Below are 6,581 nucleotides of genomic sequence, written 5' to 3'. Positions count from 1 at the left end.
TAGTAGGAACAAGTTCACTGAAATGTTGCTATATTATGTAACTTTCTTGGGGTAAAGTAGGAACATGTTGGATGTTAAGCAGTTATCTTAGGTTAGTTGTCTTTTTCTTATTCCCTTGTTATGGTCTCTTTGAAATGTTCTTTTATTGTATGTTTGTTTTCTTTTTAACTTTTTTTTTCATACAGTTGATTTAAAAAAGAAGGGAACGTTAAAAAAAAAAAAAAGAAAAAAGACAAACAAGGAAAAAAAAAAAAAGATGTAGTGCCCCCTTGAGGAGCCTGTGGAGAATGCAGGGGTATTCACCTACCCCACCTCCATGGTTGCTAACATGACCACAGACATAGGGGACTGGTGGTTTGATGGGTTGAGCCCTCTACCATAAGTTTTACCCTTGGGAAGACGGTTGCTGCAAAGGAGAGGCTAGGCCTCCCTGTATTTGTGCCTAAGAGTCTCCTCCTGAATGCCTCTTTATTGCTCAGATGTGGCCCTCTCTCTCTGGCTAAGCCAACTTGAAAGGTGAAATCACTGCCCTCCCCCCTACGTGGGATCAGACACCCAGGGAAGTGATTCTCCCTGGCAACGTGGAATATGACTCCCGGGGAGGAATGTAGACCTGGCATCGTGGGATGGAGAACATCTTCTTGACCAAAAGGGGGATGTGAAAGGAAATGAAATAAGCTTCAGTGGCAGAGAGATTCCAAAAGGAGCCGAGAGGTCACTCTGGTGGGCACTCTTACGCACACTTTAGACAACCTTTTTTAGGTTCTAAAGAATTGGGGTAGCTGGTGGTGGATACCTGAAACTATTAAACTACAACCCAGAACCCATGAATCTCGAAGACAGTTGTATAAAAATATAGCTTATGAGGGGTGACAATGGGATTGGGAAAGCCATAAGGACCGCACTCCCCTTTGTCTAGTTTATGGATGGATGTGTAGAAAAGTAGGGGAAGGAAACAAACAGACAAAGGTACCCAGTGTTCTTTTTTACTTCAATTGCTCTTTTTCACTCTAATTATTATTCTTGTTATTTTTGTGTGTGTGCTAATGAAGGTGTCAGGGATTGATTTAGGTGATGAATGTACAACTATGTAATGGTACTGTAAACAATCGAAAGTACAATTTGTTTTGTATGACTGCGTGGTATGTGAATATATCTCAATAAAATGATGATTAAAAAAAAAAAAAAAAAAAAAAAGAAGCTCAGTGTGACAGGTTGAATTTGGCCCTACCACGCATGCCTGCATTATAGATTTAAAACACTTATTTTACTTGTAGTGGAATGTGTCATTGCGCTAATTGAGTCACTGTAAATGACCTATTCCCTTTTGATAGCTGCTGAGATGCAAACAGCTGGCAAGTTGTTTGATAAAAGTCCCACTTGGTACTTTTCTTTAAGAAACATCTCCAGGCTTAATGTTGAAGTTTCCATATAAATTTACCTGTCTATTTATTTATTTACTTATCTATTCATTTTTATTAGAAAAGTTGTGGGTTTATAGAAAAACCATGCATGAAACACAGGGCTCCAATATAAAGCCTGTTATTAACACCTTGCATTGATGTGGTAATTTATTACAATTGATGAAAGCACATTTTTATTATTGTGCTATTAACTGTAGTCCATGATTTAACTTAGGGTTCACTGTTTGTGTTGTGCAATTCCATGGATTTAAATTTTTTTTTTATTCTAGTAACATATGCAACCTAAATTTTCCCCTTTTAACCATATGCAAGTATATAATTCAGTGTTGTTAATTATGTTCACAGTGTTGTGGTACAACCACCACCATCCCTTACCAAAATTTTCCATCATCCCAGATAGAAACTGTATATTTTAAGCCTTAACTGCCTATTCCCTACCCCCACAACATCCACTGGTAACCTGTATTCTAGATTCTGACTCTATGAGTTTGCTTATTCCAATTATTTCATATCAGTGAGATCATACAATATTTGTCCTTTTGTGTCTGGCTTATTTCACTCAACATGATGTCTTCAGGATTCATCCATGTTGTTGCATGTATCAGGACTTCATTTCTTTTTGGCTGAATAATATTCTGTTGTACGGACATACCACTGTTTTTCCATTCATTGGTTGATGGACACTTGAGTTGCTTACATCGTTTGGCAATTGTGAATAATGCTGCCATGAACATCAGTGTGCAAATATCTGTTTTGATCTCTGCTTTCAGTTCTATTGTGTATTTACCTAGAAGTGGGATTGCGGGGTCAGATGGTAATTCTAAACCTAACTTTCTGAGGAAATATTAAACTGTCTTCCACAGTGGCTATATCATTTCACATTCCCATCAGCAATGAATGAGCATTCCTATTTTGCCAAATCCTCTCCAACACTTGTAATCGTCTGTTTGTTTTAAAAAATAGTAGCCATTCTAACTGGTGTGAAATGGTTTCTTATTGAGGTTTAGATGTGCATTTCCCTAATAGGTAATGATGCCGAGCATCTTTTCATGTGTTTTTCTGGCATTTGTTTATCTTCTTTGGTGAAATGTCTATTCAAGTATTTTGCCCATTTTTAAATTGGATTGTTTGTTTTTTTTGTCATTGAGTTGAAGGATTTCTTTATATATTTGGATATTAAACTTTTATCAGATAGGTGGTTTTCAAATATTTTTTCCCATTGAGTAGGTTGTCATTTTACTTTGATGCACAAAAGTTTTTAGTTTTGAAGAGGTCCCATTTATCTATTTTTTTTCTAGCACAATTTTGAATAACAGTGGTGATAGTGGGCATCCTTGTCTTGTTCCCAAACTTAGAGAGCAGATTGTCAGTCTTTCCTCATTGAGTACGATGTTAGCTGTGGGTTTTTCATAGATGCCGTCTATCATGTTGAGGAAGTTTCCTTCTATTCCTTGTTTTCTAAGTGTTTTTATCAAAAAAAAAAAGGTGCTGTATTTTGTCAAATGCCTTTTCTGCACCAGTTGAGATGATCATGTGTTTTTTTGTTTTTGTTTTTTGCTTTGTTCCCTTAATGTGGTTTGTTACATTTATTGATTTTCTTATGTTGAACCACTCTTGCACACCTGGGATGAATCCCAATTGATCATGGCATATAATACTTTTGATATGCTGTAGATTCGGTTTGCTAGTATTTTGTTGAGAATTTTTTACTGTATATTCTTAAGGGATATTGGTCTGTAGTTTTCTTTTTTTATGGTATCTTCATCTGGCTTGATGTTGATGTTGGCCTTGTAAACAGATTTAAGGCCTAAGTGTTACGAAGTGTTCTCTCCTCTTCAATTTTTTGGAGGACTTTGAGCAGGATAAGTGTTCATTCTTCTTGGAATGTTTGGTAAAATTCCCCTGTGAAGCTATATTTAGTTCAGGTCTTTTCTCTGTTTATAGGTTTTTGATAACTGATTCAATCTCTCTACTAGTAATCAGTTTGTTGAGGTCTTGTTTCTTCTTGAGCCAGTGTAGATAGCTTGTATATTTCTAGTAATCTGTCCATTTCATCTTGGTTGTCTAATTTGTTGGCTTACAACTGTTGGTAGTATTCTCTTTTAGTCCTTTTTCTTTCTGTAGGGTTGGTTGTAATGTCCCTCTTCTCATTTCTGATTTTATTTCTGATTTTATTTTTGGTTCTCATTTCATTACTGATAGTTATTTGTGTCTTCTCTCTCTTTTTCTTCATCAGTCTAGCTGAAGGTTTGTCAGTTTTATTGGTCTTTTCAAAGAACAAACTTTTGGTTTTTTGGATTCTTTCTATTGTCTTTTTATTCCATATGTCATTTATCTCCATTCTAATCTTTGTTATTTCCTTTCTTCCATTTGATTTAGGCTTAGTTTGCTCTTCTATTTTGCGGTTAGCTCTGTTTTGAAATCTCTTTTAATGTAAGCATTTGGAGCTATGAATTTCCCTCTCAGCATTGCCTATGCTACATCCCATAAATTTTACTACATTGTATTTTCATTGTCATTTGCCTCAAGATATTTCCTTATTTCCCTTGTGATTTCTTCTTTAACCCATTGGCTGTTTAAGAATACCTTGTTTAATTTCCACATATCTGTGAAGTTTCCATTTCTCCCTCTGTTATTGATTTCTACCTTCATACTATTGTGGTTGGAGAAGGTACATTGTATGTCTTCAATATTTTAAATTTGAGACTTGTTTTGTGACCTAAAATATGGTCTATCCTGGAGAATGATCCATGTACATTCAAGAATAAGGTATATTCTGTTTCTGTTGGGTGACGTGTTCTATATATGTTTGCTAGGTCTATTTGGCTTAGAGTATCATTCAGGTCTTGTATTTCCTTATTGATCTTCTGTCTAGATGTTCTATCTATTATTCCCAGGAAACAGATCTCCCTCTGAGTCTTCTACTGCAGGACTTAGAGCCAGTAAGCCTTTGCCCCAGGCCATCTGCCTCAATTCTTGCTTACACTGTCTCAAGCTGCTTTTGCCTGGAGGGCAAATTCTGGAAGTGGGGGCATGTCGAGTGGAGTTACCCAAGTCAGTCTTTCCCAGATGGACCGAGGCCTGAGACCCTCAAAGGGAGCTCCAGCAGGCTCCAAACTGCCCTGGGGAAGGCTGAGGGAGGGGCCAGGAAGGGCGGCAGGAGCTTGTTCCATGCTCCCCAAATTGTACTTTCTTGACTCGGCCCCTGTGCAGCCAGTGCAGCCCTTGAATTCCCCTCTGCTGCCTGAGGAAGCACCATCTTTAAGTCTCTGCCACCTGTGTCCAGGGTGGGTTGGAACAATGGCTGCCTTCAGAGTGGGGCCTCCAGTGATCCGAAGTAGCTAAGCAGAAGCAGTGATCAGCAATCGTCCCCTAACAATGCCCCCCTACCCCCCACAACCTTGGGGAAGTGGATTTTTATGTCCCTTTCTAGCACCAGCAAGCTCCACCAGGGGCTGGACCCCACTGCTGCCTGCCCCAAGCATGGGCTCTGGTAACTGCCACAGGGAGAGCGCAGTTTACTGGTATTTGCTCTAATTTACCAGTGTCTTCCAACTGCTCTTCCTTGGATGCTATACGGTGTTCTGCTGGACTCTATAGTTTCAAAATAATGATTCAGACAGTTCCTGCCTGTTTAACAGTTATTCTGGTCAATGGCTGGTTCCTGCAGCTTCCTATGCCACCATCTTCCCACAATTTCAGTCTACCTGAGTATTTATGACAGAGCTCCTTCTGTTTTCCCATCCCCTGACTCTGCAGTAATGTTTTCTGTTCTGCTGCTTTTTCACAAAACACATATAAAGGCCTTGGGGTGATAAATACCCCAATAGCAAGAAAAAATGTTAGTTCCCCCTTTCGTCTGATTCAGCTGTTATTTGTTTAATCCAAAGGTGTCTCCTGGTTCTCATCTTAGTTGTGTGGCTTTTATATGTGCTACAAAGGGGATATCTGGCTTCCCTTAAGCACCAGCTGTGTTTCTCTTTATTTCTCTAGGGTTTTGGCCTTGATTTCATGAGCATTATACTAATGGACTCTCAACATCTCTGGTTTCCCATAGAAATTTATATTGATAAAATTAGAGTTACACTGGATCTTTAAAGTCATTTGTTCCATCATTCTTACTATTCACATAGAGATTCTGAAAGGAGATATGACCACTTTCACAGCTTTATGCAGATCAGAATTTGTAAGGTGTGGATTATATTAAAAACATTGAATAAAATACCTGAATTCCAGAGGAAAAGACGTGATGGGTCATGGCCCTATTGTTCAGGGTATTTTTACCATGTACCCACATAATTCTGGATAAATATTAAAGATTTATTGAAGGAGGCTCAATGGCATAGGTTCCTACTACTGAGCAGTTAACCTTGCAAGGGCTCTTTGAGATAAAGAATGCCTGGTATCACTCAAACGGTGGAGACATTTTTCTCCAATCCACAGGCCTAAGAAAATTGAGAATATAAGTTGTGGCATTTCCTACTGCTGATAATTGAGAAGGAAACCCTGCTAGCTCTCCTTTGATAAGAGGTTTCCATGGAATACGTTGTGGACATGGAAAACATCTGGAGATATCTCCTGGGGGAAACTAGAAAGAAAAAAAAAAAGCTAGAATACTGCCAGGGTCCAGGAATCAAAGTTTGTAGAAGGAGGCCATCGTATGGTTTTCCATTTCTCCTCTCAGGTATGAAATCCTTACTAAGCTACGGTAACTATCCCAAGCCAAAGTTAGGTGGAAATAAATGACAACTCAATAGTTAACACTTCTTAGAGTGCTTCATATATGTCAGACATTCTCTTTTTGAGAATTTCCTTCTGTCTTCCTCCAATGCCATGATGAAAGTACTATGGTTCTCTCCCTTTTACTCATATGTTACTGAGACAAGTAGTTAAGTGAGTTGACATTGCTTACCCAGCTAGTAAGAAGTGGAACTGCATTTAAACAAAGGCTCTAGGGCACACCTTATTGAGTCTCTCCCAATTATAGACATCTATAAATAAGCCCAGGGTAAGAATAGCCCAGAGAAAATATAACTGGAAATGAGAACAGTTCTGTTGGGATTGTTCACCTGGAAGATTCTTGTTTCCACTTGCCCAAAATTTACATCAACTGACTTCAGTGAACAGTTTTTATGTAAGCAGCCAAAGACAAATAAG

Source organism: Choloepus didactylus, chromosome 1 (genome assembly GCF_015220235.1).
Source record: "Choloepus didactylus isolate mChoDid1 chromosome 1, mChoDid1.pri, whole genome shotgun sequence".
Taxonomy (NCBI): Eukaryota; Metazoa; Chordata; class Mammalia; order Pilosa; family Megalonychidae; genus Choloepus; species Choloepus didactylus.
This window is presented reverse-complemented; position numbering follows the sequence as displayed.